Here is a 17,672-nt window from a genome sequence, read left to right as displayed (position 1 = left end):
CTCTTTGCCTAGTTTCTCTACCTTTATAATGGAGTAACAGTATCAACTTAATGGAGTGGCTAAGGAAATTGTAATCACACATGTAACATGCTTGGAAGAGTGTCTGACATATCTCCTGGCAGGTACTCAATAAATATTAGGCACTAATAGTTTCCTGTGTTATAAACACAGGAATACAAGGTCACAACACAGACCCAGCGTCATATTGCTATCCTCTTTTCACAGAGGAGGAAACCATGGCAGGTTAGGTTTGCTTTCTAAAGACAAATTGTAGGAAATGGTAGGAGCTAAGATATTTCCATCATGCTGGGCTTGCACACAGTAGGTACCTGATCCTAAACATTGTCATGGACTGAAATATGTGGGTTTTAAACCATTCCAAACACTCTTAAAAGTCAGTGTATAAAACTGGATTAGTAAAAAAAAAAAAAAGTTAGTTAGAAAAGAAAAAAAAAAACGGGATTAGATTTGCACCATTTTCTTCCCTTTGACTTTGTAAGCCATAATATAGCACCTCTGTCTATTCTGTGGGCATCTCCAGTGTCCGACTTGTTTAACAAAATGAGATTGTGTTCAGGTGTTATAAGCATTACTTGTGAATTCCTGAAGTACATCCCCATATCAATAAAGAAAGGAAACTAGCATCATCTTGAATAAAAATGTGCATGAGGAAGCTTCAGTAAGAAGAGAACATTCTACGGCCAGGGCCCTGGCATTCCCTTTAATTTTCCAAAAGCCAGAGGTTGAGCAAATGCTGTGAAGTAGCTCCAAATTATTTAGGAAATTCGTTTCTTTGTAATTAAGGAGATTAAAGTCCTTGAGGCCCAGAAAACCACGTGACAACTCAAATCATTTTTCCCCAGTAAAAGCTGTGAAACCCTATCAGTTAAATTCAGGCTCGCCTAGAATTTTGAAATGCTTCAATAATGTTTCTTTGCTCCACACAATCTGCAGTAATTTAATATTCCTGAAGTGTGTCAGGTTTTTTATAATGAGCTCTTCAAATCTAAATGTGAATTATGTAACATTCCACTACAGACATTCTGTCTACTGAACTGCTTCTAAATGTAAAACCCCATGTTCAGTGATGGAGGGAGGACCGGGGTGCAAAAACACCAAACCACAAAGCAGAGAAAACAGATAGGCCTTTTTTAATAAAACAAAGTACAAAGGTTTGAGCAGCTCCAACAAACACTCACTGAAACACCTACTGTAATACACACTTATGTTCACACTCCCTCCCTCCCACCCTCATACAATCCAAAGGTCAAACAGCTAATCTTATGAGGACCCACGATTTGCCATGGAGAAGGGAATGGCAATCCACTCCAGTATTCTGGCCTGGAGAACGCCATGGTCAGGGGAGCCTGGCGGGCTGCAGTCCATGGGGTCGCAAGAGTCGGACACAACTGAGCGACTAACACTACTACTACTACTCTGCTATTACTACTACTGTTCGCCAGGTTCTCTTCTATGAACTTCTCATATATTATCTTATCCGACCCTTCAGTCACTTGAAGTTATATAGTGTTACTATGTTTACTTGACAAATGAGAAAAGGGAGGCACAAGTCAGTTTAGCAGCTTGTTCAGTCATGTGGCTAGTAGGCTGCAGAACAAGGCAGGGTGGTACAAGCCACTCTTCTCCCCAGTTTCATTCAAGACCCCCTTGGAGGTCCATCAGCTGGAGAATGAATTAACAAAATAGTCTATCTATACAATGGAATATTATCCAAGCCATAAACAAAATGAAGTACTAATATAGGCTGCAAGGTGAATGAACTCGGCAAACAACATGCCAAGTGAAAGAAGTTAAGACGAAAGGTCACTTATTGTGAAAATGATTCCATTTTACTCCAGACTATCGAAAACAAATAATCCAAAGGGAGATGGAAAGCAGAGCAGGGGCTGCCAGGTGCTGGGGGAAGCAGGGGACGGGGACTGACACCTTCATGGTTACAGGGTCTCCTGTGGTAGAGACGAGGTGCTTTGGAACTAGATAGCAGTGATGGTTGAACAGCATTATAAGTAAAGTAAGTGACATTGAATTATATACATTAAAATGGTTAATTTCACATTATGTGAATTTCATCTCAATTTTAAAAAGGAAAAACAGAAAGTCAAAAACAAGTCTCCGGGCCAGGTGCCGCATCCTTATTTAAGCATTGTGTGAGATGTTAAGACACTGAAAATTCCAGTCTAAAGGGACACCCAGTTTTAAAAACCAGATGAAGAGGTAGACTTCCAAGAAGTAGGACTTCAAGTGGCAGCAATTTGAAGGATGAAAAATTGTATGTACTACTAACTGATGCTTCATGATTTGGCACATCTTACTTTCATCTAAAGTATAAACCACTGAAAACAGGCTATTTATCAATAAGGCACAAAGGTTCGCAACAGTACCGATAAGGAGTCTCAGTTTCCACATCAGTATAATGGGAAGACCACCACCAAGAGTGCAAGGTTTGGAAGATCATGAGATTTGGGCACTTTTAAAGCCTAGCTCAATATATAGTATGCCAGGCTTTATGTAAGAAAGGAGGATATATAAATCTGCTAAGAAACAGGACAAACAAACCAGAAAACAATGAAGCTGTTTCTCTACATGGGGAGATCCTAGATGTTAAAATGACAGGATGACCAGGTAGAAAGACATGGCAAAGGGTCCTACTTATCAGAGTAGATTTTTACTTAATTTCTACATGTGGAAGCATATTAATGCTTCACATCTTAGATAAAAAATACAGCAATGGAAAGTGGGGGAAGGGCTAAAACTGGAAGTGAACTGAAACAAATTCAATTGTATTTCAAAGGAGCATCATAAACACAGTCACTGAAGGGGTGGGAGAGAAATCATTAATATGAATAACTTACAAACACAGAATTTAACTGTTTACAACCTGTCATGAACAGGACCAGGGCAGGGAACACCACAAACAAACCTGGAACTCTTTTTAGTAGGCTTTTTTTGGTAGTGTTATGGGAAAAGCAATTACGAAACTATTCTAAATGTATTATAGGATTGGGCAAAGAAGAAAATTCTTTAATGTTCTTGGGAGCTAAGACTTTCACTGTTCAAGAATAACCATTAAAATATGGAAAGGGGGAAGGGGGAAGCCAGGAAGGAGCACTGTGTGGACAGTTTGGAAACTGGAGATTTCAGGGTTTAAACTCATGGTTTATAAAATAAACATGCATCTGCATGTAGGTGTGTGTGCACGTGTTTATATGCATATATTTCCTAGCCCTGTCCACTGAACAGGTCTAGAAGCAAGATTTCCTAGTGACAAGGTGATACCTTAATACTCAGATTTTAGTTTCTACTACAACTCTTAGTCAAAAGACTGAGAGTTTCTAGAAGTGGGTTATTCCAGAGCTGTGAAGGGCAGGTACAAGATGAGTCCAACGTATCTTGTTGTCCCAGAAAGTCAGTAAATGCTAAATCCAGGAAGCCATCCATAGGTCTTAACATGTGTTCTCACTTGTTGTCTGTAGTTGCAAGCAGAAAATCTGTGATCATATAATGGAGACACTGAACAACACCTCAATCAGGTTATCAAAATTAACATTAACAGAGATGAGCCGATGGATACCAGGTAATATCCTGACAAGACCACATCACTGTGAGGTAGTATCCTGGCCAGGAATCTAATAAGAACATGCACACAAAAATGTGGAGAAAAGTCCATTCTTCAAAAATGGCAAACCAAAGACAAAGGGAGGCTGTGGAAATATTTTAGATGAAAACAACCTAAACAGGTGCAACAACTAAATGAAATATTAGGTCCTCTTTTTGGAGAGAAAATAAATGCTACAAAGGAAATCAGAGAGCCAATCGACAAATTTGAATATGGATGGCAAATTAGGTAAAAATATTCTATCAATGTTAAATTTATTTTAATTGATAAGTTTCCTATGGCTATGTAAGAGAATATACCTATTCTTAGAGAACGTGTGTGTGCGTATTCAGTTGCTTCAGTCATGTCCAACCCTTTGCAACCCTCTGGACTGTAGCCTGCCAGGCTCCTCTGTCGATGGGAATCTCCAGGCAAGAATATTAGAGTGGGTTGCCATGCCCTCCGCAGAAGGCAATGGCACCCCACTCCAGTACTCTTGCCTGGAAAATCCTATGGACGGAGGAGCCTTGTAGGCTGCAGTCCATGGGGTCGCTAAGAGTCAGATACGACTGAGAGACTTCACTTTCACTTTTCACTTTCATGCATTGGAGAAGGAAGTGTTCTTGCCTGGAGAATCCCAGGGATGGGGGAGCCTGGTGGGCTGCCGTCTATGGGGTCGCACAGAGTCGGACACGACTGAAGTGACTTAGCAGCAGCAGCCATGCCCTCATTCAGGGGATCTTCCTGACCTGGAGATCAAACTCGCATCTGCCTGCATCACCTGCATTGCAGGTAGATCCTTTACCCACTGAACCACATGGGAAGCCCGTTCTTAGAGAATACATACCAAATATTTAGGTAGAAAGGGCTAAGCTACATGCACCATCCAAATGATTCAGGAAAAACAAATCTCGGACAGGTATATATGTATATGCAGCATACATGTATGCGTATCTATGGATATACACAGAGAGAATACACAAATGCTAAAGCAAATGTGATAAAAATATTAGCAGGTGAACCTAAGTAAAGGGTGTAGGGTATTTTTTGTATATTCTTACACTTTTTTCTGTAATTCTGAAATTATCTTCAAATTAAAAAAAAAAAAAAAAAAAGCCTAGCTCAGGCCATAACACACCCAAGTATGTAACAAAGCAAATTCTGGCAACACCTTTTTAAAAAAAAAAAAAAATCTCAGACCCAATTCCAGCTCCCTGGATGGACTGCTCTCTAATTCCCAAGGCTAGTTGAGTTTAAAATTAGTTTATGGCTGTCAGTTCTTATTATAGATTCCAACTTCATCCTGTATCTGCCTGGAATGCTTGACTTGACACAAGTCTCTTGACCAAGGTTGTTTCAAGCAGGTCTCTCTCTTCCTGAGCCCTGGACCTCCCCTCCAGACTTCCCTCCATGCCAGGAATTGCACCCCAAGACTTTTTAATCTGTTAACCCCAGAAATCACCATAAGCTCCTTTTGAGACAGGCCTGGAAACAGGGACCCTTTGCTTCAGTGTTTCAATGCCTGCAACTGAACATACCTCTCCTGGAACAATAAAATACAAAGAAACTGTATGGAACTGCATGCATGTGCAGTTGGGGCAAATTCTGAACCCCAAAGATACAAGGAGACCAAAAACCCAACTGCTACTTTGGAGGAGCTGGGAGCAAAAAGCAGCATACTGTGCATGCCCCTTGCATGCAACACCACCTAAGGGGTGGGCAAAACACCTAAGCCATCTACCCAGCCTGACCCCTGGACACACCCCTATCCTCACTCCATATAAGGAAAAAGCTTGCCCCTCTCTGGGAGCCAGCCAGCAAGGGAACCTACTGTTTGTTCTCATTCACCCCTGCTGCAGCAGGTGCCCCAATAAAGGATTTCTTGTCTGGCCTCTGATCAATTTCTATTGATTAAAGAGGCCAAGAACCCTGGTTGGTAGCACTAATTATGTAGCCAGAGTCAGCCTTTGTTGGACCATCTCCCTCTCCATGCCTGGGACTATGACTTTAAACTGTCAACCTTTTTTCTATTTTTTTAATGTCAAGGGCTAACTGATCTGATATATTCCATTTGGAAACTGCCCAAAATTTGCTCCTTCTCTATAATCCTTCTTTTCAGGGTCAAGAGAATAGGAAAGAGCAAGGTTTTGTGGAGCCCAATGGCAGTGCTTATTTAATTCTGCCAGGGATATCAGAAGTACAAAGACTATAAAAACCGTGGTAGGATATCTCAAGGTAGTACATCTCTACTGATAAAATAGCACCATCCTCATAGCCATCATTTGCTTAGACCAAACCCATCCAGAAAGATACCTACATTGATAGAACATATCCTGGGTTTTAAAACTCTGAAGGCCACAAAGTTGATAAATTAACAGCCTCACAGCAGACCTGTTTTGCCACAACTGTATATGTCAGAAAATGATGGAAAATAATCACAGAAGTAGGAGACCTCTCTTGGCCTGAGACATCATGTTTATTGTGTTGCTTGTTGGTTATGTTCACCTGACATTATGAAAAAAAAATAAAAAGAAGTCAGGGAGCTTATATAAAGTTTTATATACAATCATTCTCCAGAAAAGGATAAAATTAATGAATGAAGAAAACTGGAGTGAAGAGGAACAAAGAATTGGAAATGAAGCTAGAGGTAGAAAAAAGAATAGGGCACAAAAACAATCTTGAAGTTGCAGAAAATAAGCTGTAAATTTATTGACAGTCCTAGAGGACAGGGCAAAAATGGACATATGATCGGTTACAGGTTCCACAAAGGCCATGCCCAAATAACCTGAAGCCAGACACAAAATGAAAAGGGTCTATAGGCGTTCATAAAATCAACAGTGTATGGTACCATGGACATGAACATCAGCACTCTCTCTCTTTAAAAAAAAAATCCAACAGGGAACTTTCAGTGTTCCTTAACCTATGTGAAGAGTATAATACTAAAGCCTAATGTGCTCAGTCGCTCAGTCATGTCCAACTCTTTGTGACCCCCATGGACTGTAGCTCGCCAGGCTTCTCTTTCCATGGAGAATCTCTAGGCAAGAATACTGGAGTGGGTTGCCATGCCCTCCTCCAAGGGATCTTTGCAACCCAGGGATCAAACCCAGGCCTCCCACATTGCAGGTAGATTCTTTACTGACTGAGCCCACCATGGAAACCCAAGAATACTGGAGTGGGTAGCCTATCCCTTTCTCCAGGGGATCTTCCTGACCCAGGAATTAAACTGGGATCTCCTGCCCTGCAGGCAGATTCTTTACCAGCTGAGCTACCAGGGAAGCCCCTAAAGCATAATAGCAGTAGTATTTTTAAATATAGTCAAAACAATCTGACTCAAGTTGTTTTAAACTCTCTCTGAACAAAGCACGCTTTCTTTTAACTTGAAAAATAAACCACTGGGATCTTGCTATACAATTATCTGGTGGTCTGACATTTCTAGGGCAGATCTAGAATGAAAAAACCTAAATAGTCCATCAGTTTACTCATCTGTAAAATGGGATAATGTGGGCTATAATTCATGGGATTAAATGAACAGGAATAAATGAAAGTACTTTGGAGAAAATAAAATGCTCCACTCCAGAAGGCAGGTCCTGTTATTACTCAGGTATCTGACATCATTTAGTAAGGAGATGACAGGAGGAACAGAAGGTGTTTCTTTAATCAAACTCAAAGCTCACAAAAGTCAGAACCAGATTTCAGCAATATTGAAGGAATTTATGTGACAGCAACATGGCATACTTAGGAACATTTCATTTAACTAATGGATCACACAGTTTCATTGAGTATTTACTGCACCATGGAAATTCATTACATAAACTAATAGAGGATCAGAAAAAGTGTATAAGCTTAAAACAATTCCATTAGTGTTTTCAATTCTTGGGGCCTGACTTCTAACCAATCTTCTAAAATCTTTACCTATGATTTTACAAAAGTGTATCAGAAACTGGCAGAATCTAAAGCAATAGCTGAGGGCTGGGTTGGACTCTTGCCTTACTCTCCCACTGACCGCTTATGTACTTTTAGGCACTTAAGCTATCAAACTAGTCTGAGCCTCAATTTATTCATCTGTAAAATGGGCAATCCGGAGACCCCAGGCAGGACTGAAAAAAAGTCCACTGGAGTGAAGACATCAATCTCTGTAATCGATACTTATAATTATTTTAATATGAAAAATAGATAGTTTTAACATGAAGATTCACAGTAGCGTATGTATATAAATTTTGTATCTAAAAATTCACATGCTGCTGACAGGTGCAAACTTCAGATTGATTCATTAGTGGGTGAAAGAAGTGACAGGCTTTCCTGATAGCTCAGTTGGTAAAGAATCCGCCTGCAATGCAGGAGACCCCGGTTTGATCCCTGGGTTGGGAAGATCCCCTGGAGAAGAGAAAGGCTACCCATTCCAGTATTCTGGTCTGGAGAATTCCATGAACTGTATTGTCCACGTGGTCGAAAAGAGTCGGACACAACTGAGCGACTTTCACCTCACCAGGAGGTGACAGAGGGCTACCAAAGTGATTGAAGAGGAGGGTGGCTGACACAGTCAATTCTTTCAAGAAGATGCTAACCTAGGAATCACCCTGGGGCTGTAGACCAACAATGATGGGGACAAGGGGACCAACTGGGAGACTGCTTGCATCAGCGGAGCCCCTGAGTTAAAAAGCTTATGCTCTTCAATTGTTCTTTCCAAAGATACTCAAAGAACAAACATCTCTAACTCCTTCAGCACATAGCCAGCAAGTTACTGGTTCTGTAAACCAAATCAATTCTATATACGTTTCTAAGCACCTACTCTGTACCCAGAAGACTACATGGGCGAGTTACAGAGAGAGATGAATCAAAGCCTGGTGACTGCTACACCCTCCCAGGAATAGGGACTGGCCTCAGGTGGTCTTCCTACCTGTTCCCCAACACCAGTCCTAAAACTCTACCTCCCTCATCACCTAGCTTTTTAGCCAATGCCTGTCCTCATTTTAACCACACAAGCCACAGGACATTGCGGGGCACAATGTCTGTTTGCTCTTGGAGACTGAATGTCCTCTACTATCATCCCCACTTCCTCCATGATGTGACTGAGTAACTTGGAACTATGGCCATTCCCTGAGGCCTTATAGGAAGAAAAGACAAGTATTTAATGAGGCCCTCCCAGTGAAGCAGATTTTAAATAAGCAAGCATCGCATTTGGCAGCTTCACCTACTGATGTATCTAAAATATATACCGCTGTTATTGGCTCTCCTTTGCTCAAGCTGCATTTCATTATCTTCAAAGTTGACAGTGGGGAAGAGAACCACACAGACTAACATCTGCCAGTGGTAAGCTGGGTGAGAAAGAGACAGATGTCCCCAAGCTGTGCGGTACCCAGGGTGGCCCTGGGCATGGGCTCATCCCTAGATGGTCTACATCCCAGTGCCTGTTCTGATCACAGGGGGTACCTTCCCACTGGCTGCACTCAAGGGAGATCTCAGCACAGAGATGCCACCCTCTCATTAACCAGAGAGCCAAGAGATGGGCATGTTCCCTCCCACCACTGACAACCCATTTTAATTCTTCTCTCTTCTCAAACATCAATTTTTTCTACCTTCCTTTGGGAAAAAAACTAAAGAGCCCATCATTTTCCTTTGCTTCACTAATGACTTACTAGTCCAATCTCAATTACTGTAAAATGGAATACATGGATAGCTCAGATTTTCTCTACAAAAGGATTTGGTCTTGATGGGAAGCAACCCAATTTCCACAATTATCTCGCTCACAAAACATATCCACAACAATGATAACCGTGGGTCTGTGTTTTGCTCAAGCCATAAATGAGGACGGATGCTCTGACAAAGGAGAACGTACTTCCCGTTGTTTCCTGATTTGTGAATGTATTTATGTGAACCTTCTCACGGGATCTTAAAAAACTTCTATCACATTCAGCAAATAACGAGCAAACTGCAAACACGGATTCTTTACCAACTGAGCTATCAGACAAGCCTGCCATATGCTAGTAGATGTCTCCTATCCACACAATACCCTCTTCACTGTCACACCCAGCCAACGCCCTTCGACTGTCAGCTGAAGCGCCCCTCCGTGGGGAAGGCTTCCTTACCATCAGTACCCTTCCCCTGGAGCACTGGCCTCTAGTGATGACTAAAACAATGCAGGGCAGAGGCTCCCAAGCTTTGTTGCATGTTGAAATCATCTGAGGAGGTAGAAAGACTACTTACTTTTGGCTTCCCAGGAGGCTCAGTGATAAAGAATCTGCCTGCCAATGCAGGAGACCCAGGTTCCACCCCTGGACTGGGAAGATCCCCTGGAGGAGGAAATGGCAACCCACTCTAGTACTGGTGCCTGGCAAATCCCATGGATAGAAGAGCCTGGCAGGCTCAAGTCCATGGGGTTGCAAAGAGTCAGACACAATTTAGCAACTGAGCACATACGCCCATTTCAGGGTTCTCATTTAACTGCTCTGAGGTTCCACCTGGGGACTGGGATGCTTAAAGATCTCCCCAAGTAATCTGAATATGCGGCAACATAGTAGGGAAATGCAGGCACAATGGTAAAGAGAATTCACAAGTTTCCAGGCCTTTGTGACCCACTCCCTGGTTCCACATGACTGGGCCTTTTATTGGATTCCCCTGACTCTGAACACTGCAAAATACAACGGCTCTGAGAATATTCACCAGATATGGTGAGTGTATTAAATGACATAATTTATTTAAGATGCTTAACACACAGTGGTAAGTGCTGGGGTTAGGTAGGAAAATACCCTACCTCGCAAAGACGTCCATGCCCTGGTCACTGGAATATGATTTTAGATAATTTAGATAATGGGAAGCTGGACTTCTGAACTGATGAGGTCATAGAGAGGCCTTGCCTGTATTCTGCATTTGGACTGGATGTGAATTTGAGGGGGCCAGAAAGTGGACCAGAATAGTCAGAATAATGCCCCCTCCTGGAGATGTCCACTCCCTAATCTGAGTCCCAGCTTAGCAACCATTAGGGGTAAGGCACAAACTTTTCAGCTTCACAGAGTCTATTCTTTGTGTTGTTCAGTCACTAAATAGTGCCTGACTCTTTGTATAAACTGTAACATGCCAGGTTTCTCTGTCTTTCACTATTTCCGGGAGTTTGCTCAGATTCATGTCCATTGATTTGGTGATACTATGTAACCATCTCATCCTCTGCCATACCCTTCTGCCTTCAGTCTTTCCCAGCATCAGGGTCTTTTACAATGAGTTAGCTCTTCGCATTAGGTGGCCAAAGTGTTGGAGCTTCAGGTTCAGCATCAGTCCTTCCAATGAACATTCTAGTTTGATCTCCTCCCAGTCCAAGGGACTCTCAAGAGTCTTGTCCAGCACCACAATTTGAAAGCATCAATTCTTCAGCACTCAGCCTTCGTTATGGTCCAACTCTCATATCCATACATGACTACTGGAAAAACCATAGCTTTGACTAAGTCTATCCCTTACCCAAGGACAATTGACTGGATGATCAGAGTCACAGTTTGGCCTCTCAGAAAGAGTTAGATCCAGATTGGACTTATGAAAAGATGGGTATATTCTCTCTCCCAAGAATCTGAACTCATTAATACAGATTCTGTCCACAAGTAACAGGGCCAGAAGTGAAAAGATACACATAAAGAGGCTCTGAGGCAGCAAGGGGAGACTGAGCAGAAGTTATGAGTGAGTTAGCAGAAGTGGAGAAGCCACCAGGCAGAGAAATATATGTACAATTAGGGGAGAGACAGGAGAAGGAAATGGCAACCCACTCCAGTATTCTTGCCTGGAGAATCCCGTGGACAGGGGAGCCTGGTGGGCTGCTGCCCATGGGGTCGCACAGAGTCGAACATGACTGAAGCAACTTAGCATGCATGTATTGGAGAAGGAACTGGCAACCCACTCCAGTGTTCTTGCCTGGAGAATCCCAGGGACAGAGGAGCCTGGTGGGCTGCTGTCTGTGGGGTCGCACAGAGTTGGACATGACTGAAGTGACTTAGCAGCAGCAGCAGCAGGGGAGAAACAGGGATAACTTTCAGTAGAAGTAGAAACAGGGAACCCAATGGCAGAGAGAACGATGTCCTGTGCAATTGGAATGAGTTGACCTAGTTCCCAAGAGATATCCAGGATCCTTTCTGTTATGAAATCACACCCCAATGTCTGGGATGCCAGGCTGTGTGACTACTCTGAGATTATAGAGGAACACCTTCTGCATAGATTACTCTTGCAGAAATTCCTGCTGTGCATGGCTTTACAATGTCACACTCCTTCCTGGGGTGGGGCTATAACAAACAACCTATGACTCACACCCTGCTTTCTTACCTGTACCTCTCATTTGAACCCTTAATTGCATCACTCTTCATATCTTGCAGCTGACAATGCTGGAAATTCATGAACATCACCATTTCACAGACTGGCCTTGGGCTTTCAAATTACGGCTCCACTAAGTTCTGTGACCTTTGGCAACTCCACTGAAGTTTGTACCTTACCCCTAATGGCTGCTGAGCAGAATAAATAAGATGATATATGCAAATTGTACAGGAGAGAGTCATTCCATATTGTTCTCTTTCCCTTCCCTCTAGTTCATTTGCATATCATTATTTGGAAGGAAAGGGGAGAAATTTCTGCTATTTATTTCCTATACCATATACCTATTAACTTTTCAATAGACACCTGTCAAAATGAATCAGGAAACAATTACCAAGAACCACCTCTGCTATGATGTGAAGTCTGATATGTTAACCAGACCTTCAGGCTCTCATCCAGCACATCTTCCCCAGACTTACAGTCCAGTCCATTCTCCTTGAAGGAAACACACACTGTGGCCACACTACGCCAGTCATAGACCCCAGAGCACACCTTGGTTACCCAATGCCATACCTCCTCACCTACTCAAACACAGCCCACTCTTTGAGGGCCCATCCTGAAACAGATGACAAACTGAAGATAGTACTATTGTAAAGAGTTAGTACAAAGATTATGTGCCCAAGGGTGGGCTGAGTGGAAGCTTAACCTTGAAGGACAGGCCAGGATCCCAGGGCTAGCATAGCAGAACTTGTTACTTCTCTTAGGCTTAAAGGGGTTAGAGAAGGGAAGGGTGACCAGAATGGGGAGCAAACTCAGTAGAAAACATTGCCATAAATGGAGTGGTGAAATTCAGTCTAGGATATAGCAAGTCCAAGGCAACCCAGATAAGAGAAAGCCGAAAAGCTGAGCAAAGCACACAGACTTCTTCACTCTCCTTCCGGCCCACCCTCCAGCCTCTTGCTAGAACTCAGCATTGGCTCTTTCTAAGAAGAGGCCAAGAGGCCAGGAAGCCCATGGAAGCAGTCCATGTAGAGGGAGGAAGGCAAGAGGGAGAGCAGAGTGCATCCTGGAAGAGCTGGCAGAAGACAGCCAGTTCAAGGTCCAAGGGCAGCTCCTCCTCCACGAAAGCTAGTCACAGCCTTCAGCATTCCTAAGCCTATATGTCTCTTGTGACAGAGCATGAAAGTGAAGGGAGAAACAAAGAAAGGAAACTATAATTACAGTTGTGATTGTACTACTACATGCCACATCCTGTGATAAGCATTCTACATGCCTTGTCTCATTCATCTTTACAACCTAGGAAGGTTTATTACCTTTGTTTTGAGTAAGTAGAAACTGAGGCATCGAACTGATGAAACACCAAGCTCCAGGTGGATCCAGATCTAGAACCCACGTGTACCTATCTCCCAACATCACACTATTTCCATAAATTCACCCTACGTTGCATACATTGACACTTTCTGAACTGCCTACAACTTGTCCCTTGATGAGCATGAAGGCCACCTGAGGTGATGGACAGTCTTCCATTCCTTTTACATCTCAGTTTGCCCTGTGCTAATGAGATGTTAGAAAGTCCCACCTATAGATGAACAAATAAAATCACAAAAATCTTTGAAATCCCCACAATCCTATTTTTCTTCAGTTTAAAAATAACCTGTTTTGCCAGTCAGAAACTTCTTTTTCCTCTTTAAACAGACTTTTTTTTTTTTTTTACACACATCTCATATTGGGATTCACAACTCATCACTCCTGCAAGAAATACCCCCAGGCTCCTTGTCTATTCAGGAAAGCACTTGGTAAATCTGGAAAACAATTTAGATGAATTTCTGCCTGCCAAGAATGAGGATTCTGGGTAGACTTCTCTTAAACAAAGTTTTAAAAGAAATATTTTGCTAGTTTCCTTAAGCACACCCAACAATAGTTTCTTTATTTTAATGGGCTCTGGTTCAAGACTTTAATACTAATTTGAAAACACACACACACACACACACAATATGATTAATAAATAACACAACCATGCAGCTCTGAATAGCTGATATTACATGGTTACATGTGTGCAATGTTATCTGGTGTTTCTAAAAGCCTTCAAATACCTTTCTGATATTTTATCATTAACTCCTTTAGCCCTCTCTGCAGGGAGGCAAAGGTGAGCTGGCCTGAGCTCCACGTGGAGGTTGAGGTCTGAAGCCCAAACAGCTCTATTCCACACTCCCATCTTCATTTGGTAGGAAGACAACATACCCTTGTCAGAACACAGCAACAGGAAGAGGAAAAGATCTCCTGCTTCTCTTTAGACGGTACCCTCTGGTCTCCCCTTCATCTCTGCACTCATTTGACATTTCCTTTCTAAAGACTGTCAACGTTTTGCCAACTACTTTCCGGTCCACACACTCATTTCATCTACACGACACTGCAGGGAGGTAGGCTTTGCTGTCCCTATTTCGCCAGGTTCGGACAAGAAGAGATGGGCCAGTGGTTTGCCAGCTGGGTAGTGTTGAAATTGGGACTGGAATTCACATCTTCTGGATTCCAAGATCTTTTTTTCATACCTTGACACCTAGCTCTGTCTTATGTTTTCCTGTGGATCATCTAGAGTTAAAATTAATACTATGGGGATGAGGGCAGGATGAGAATAAGAGGGCAGGACCCTATGGCCAGGATGCCTGGCCTGTTAGCTGGTCCCAACCCTCCTCTCTCACGCCCAGCTGCCAAGACCACACCTCCTTTATCTGCTTACTCCAGGCCACACCTCCTCCGGTCTGATGGAGCTCTGTACCTTTGCACAGCCACCTGGGCCAAGCCAGTAGGGTCACTGGCCCCAATAAAATGATGCCTTTTCCCTCCCTGGAGGGAACTTCAGCCTCTGGTCATTCAAATTTACAGTCTAAATTAGGAATATTCATCATTTCAAATGTACAGTCTAAATCAGGAATATTCATTATATTAGAAATAATACCCATGTTAACTCTATTGTTATAGAGATAACAATACTAAATGACTTCCAAGAGCCAAACTGGTAAATGAATGACTCCAGATTTTTAATTAGGCTTATCTTTAAAAAATGAGTTGTGTCCAGAAAATAGCAAAATTCTGTAAAGCAATTATCCTTCAATAAAATATAAATAAATTAATAAAAAAAAAAAAACAGAGTCATTGTCAATCAGGTACCTATCAATAGGTTTCCAGAAAGCAGCTAGCAGGTCCTGCAGAGTCATTCGCATGGCATTTGTGATTTTGTAGGTATTACCTGCTAATATCTGTCCACAGACGAAGGGATACATGATCAGAAGAAGCATGAAAAGATCTCTTTCCCCAGGAATTCCAGGGAGAAACACCCACAAAAAATTCAGTGGTTAAAAACGGGGACATGAAATACCCCTTTGAAAATACTCCTTTGAAAATGAAAGCTATGCCTGAATCCCTTCCCCAAGCTCAAGTCAAGAACTTAAGATGGGAATTAAAAAAAAAATCAAAAGTGAATCATAACATCCATATATTTTTAAGTACCATTTAAAAACTGCCAATTTGATATGTAATGACTTTTCATCTCCTTTTATCCAACCATTCTGTTGGCACAGTGCCATGAAATCACAATAAAGTAAGAAGTTGCTTCTAATAAATCAGGATTCTACAGCTAAAAAGTATGCTCACCTTTGTGTGTCCAAATAAAATTCTCTTAATGCCCTTGGAAAAAACACAAACTCTTTGTCTCTTTTTGAAAGACTGAGAAGCTAGAGCTCTGAGAAAGAAGCTGACTTACCCAGGGGCCCAGTACTAGTAACCAGCTATATCCAAGTTAAGACTGAAGTTGTTAGGCTTCCAGTCAGCTCTAAAGCTAGAAAGGATCTTGGATGCCATTAAGACCATGGCCTAGAGACTTCATTTTCAAATAAGAACTGTATCTTAGAGAGACTGAATGGTTTGCCCAGAGTCACCCAAATAATAAGCTATATAAAACAACTAGCCAGGTCATCTGATTCCTAGTCCTTTTCTGATACCACCATGGTCCAACATATACACCATTTGTAATGTAAGCCATAGAAAACACTTCTATTCAGTTTCATTTTATTAGACAATTTCTAATGTATCATTTGCTTTAACAAAATTCCTGCCCCAAGAACAAGCTGTTTTTTTAAACATTTCAAAAAGCATAAAGGAAACCTTTAAAAAAAAAAAAAAAAAGGAGAGTTAGACTTCAGCTCACGATATAGACAGAAGGTGCCCCCTGCTCAGAACATAATTTACAAAACCTGAGCTGCACAGGGTGACATTCTAGAAAGCATTTCCCTAGAACTTCAGGCAGAGGACAGAAAGAGATCCTACCAGGGGAGACACTTCAGCACACTAGAAGTAAACAACACCCGAGAACCTGAGCAGATTAATTTCTAATAAAGAGCTCTACTCAGAGATTTTTAAAAATTAAATGTTACATTACCCATATGATCAGCCTGCAAAGAACAGCTTCTGAAGGGACAACTGCCCAGCCCAGAGCCACCCCACAAAGAAGGAAGGGCAAAGTTCACAGCTGGGAATCATAATTAGGAGCTTCAGTGATTGCCAGAGAAGGGGTTTGGCAAGGCGTGATCACGTGGGGAGAAGCATACGTGTTCTGCCATGAACACCATCAGAGCAAGGAAGTGCAAGCAGAGCACCCGCCCCCTTCCAACTCCAAATACATTTCTTTATTTATTCAGTCAAAAGAGTTTAATTTACTGACTGCAGACTGTTTGCCATGCATTGCTCAGTTGTGGGAATGTGGCTTCTGTCCTAGTGACAGAAGACAGACAAAAACAAATGAAAAAGTCAAGTGTAGGCAGACCTCAGAGATGTGGGTTCCAGACTTTCTGCAATTAAGCAAACAGCACAATAAAGCAAGTCACGCGAGTTTTTTGGTTTCCCCGTGCATATAAAAGTTAAGATTGCGCTATACTGCAGTCGATTAAGTGTGCATTAGCATTAGGTCTAAAAACACAATATACATGCCTTAATTTAAAAACCCTTTATTACTTGAAAAATGCTAACCATCATCTGAGCCTTCAGTGAGTCATAATCTTTTTGCTAGTGGAGCGTTTGAAATAACTGCAAGAATTATCAAAATGTGACGCAGAAATATGAAGTAACTAAATGCTGTAGGAAAAATGCTGAGGATAGACTTGTTCAACACAGGGTTTCCCCACACTGTCAATCTGTTAACACATTACTGACCAGAGATATATTAATACATCGTTCATTACTGTTGTTTAGTCGCTAAGTCCCATCCAATTCTTTTGTGACCCCATGGACTGTGTCCCTCCAGACTCTTTCTGTTCATGGGATTTCTCAGGCAAGAATACTGGAGTGGGTTGCCATTTCCTCCTCCAAGGGATCTTCCTGACCCAGAGACTGAACCTATGACTTCTGCACTGGCAGGCGGATGCTTTACCACTGAGCCCCAAGGGAAGCGGTTAGGTCTTTTGTTACCTGGATGTTATTGACTGAAGACATTTTTAGAGAGTGTTAGAGTTTTAGAGAGTGTTTTTAGAGGGTGATGTAATTAACATTACCATGCAAAGCTGTTAGAGCTTAAAATTGATGAAGGGTTCATTATACAACTTACGATTGTCATTATCATTCACATTTGGCTCCGTTAGGTTTCTGTTCCAGCCTGGTGTATATTACAAATGCAACATTTTTAAAAATGACACATCACAAAATTTTGAGTGAAGGAGAATTTTTCGGTGAGTTTTAAGCAGATACTTTCCGATAGTTGGAGCAACATATATATTAGTGTCTC

The 17,672-nt window shown here is 41.9% G+C and overlaps 1 protein-coding gene across 1 annotated transcript in view; it reads right to left on the bottom strand.

Moving 5' to 3' along the window:
* Window positions 1–16,386, bottom strand: part of DAB1 (DAB adaptor protein 1) — a 334,491-nt gene extending 318,105 nt beyond the window's left edge. The window contains exon 1 of the mRNA XM_040231048.1: window positions 16,335–16,386. The gene's annotated coding sequence lies outside the window, so the exon portion shown is untranslated. The remainder of the gene's footprint in view (window positions 1–16,334) is intronic.
* Window positions 16,387–17,672: the final 1,286 nt, after the last annotated feature.

This window comes from Oryx dammah, unplaced genomic scaffold (genome assembly GCF_014754425.2).
Source record: "Oryx dammah isolate SB20612 unplaced genomic scaffold, SCBI_Odam_1.1 HiC_scaffold_28, whole genome shotgun sequence".
NCBI classification, from domain to species: domain Eukaryota; kingdom Metazoa; phylum Chordata; class Mammalia; order Artiodactyla; family Bovidae; genus Oryx; species Oryx dammah.
The sequence above is the reverse complement of the archived record's forward strand: the minus strand, read 5'-3'. Positions and strand labels throughout refer to the sequence as shown.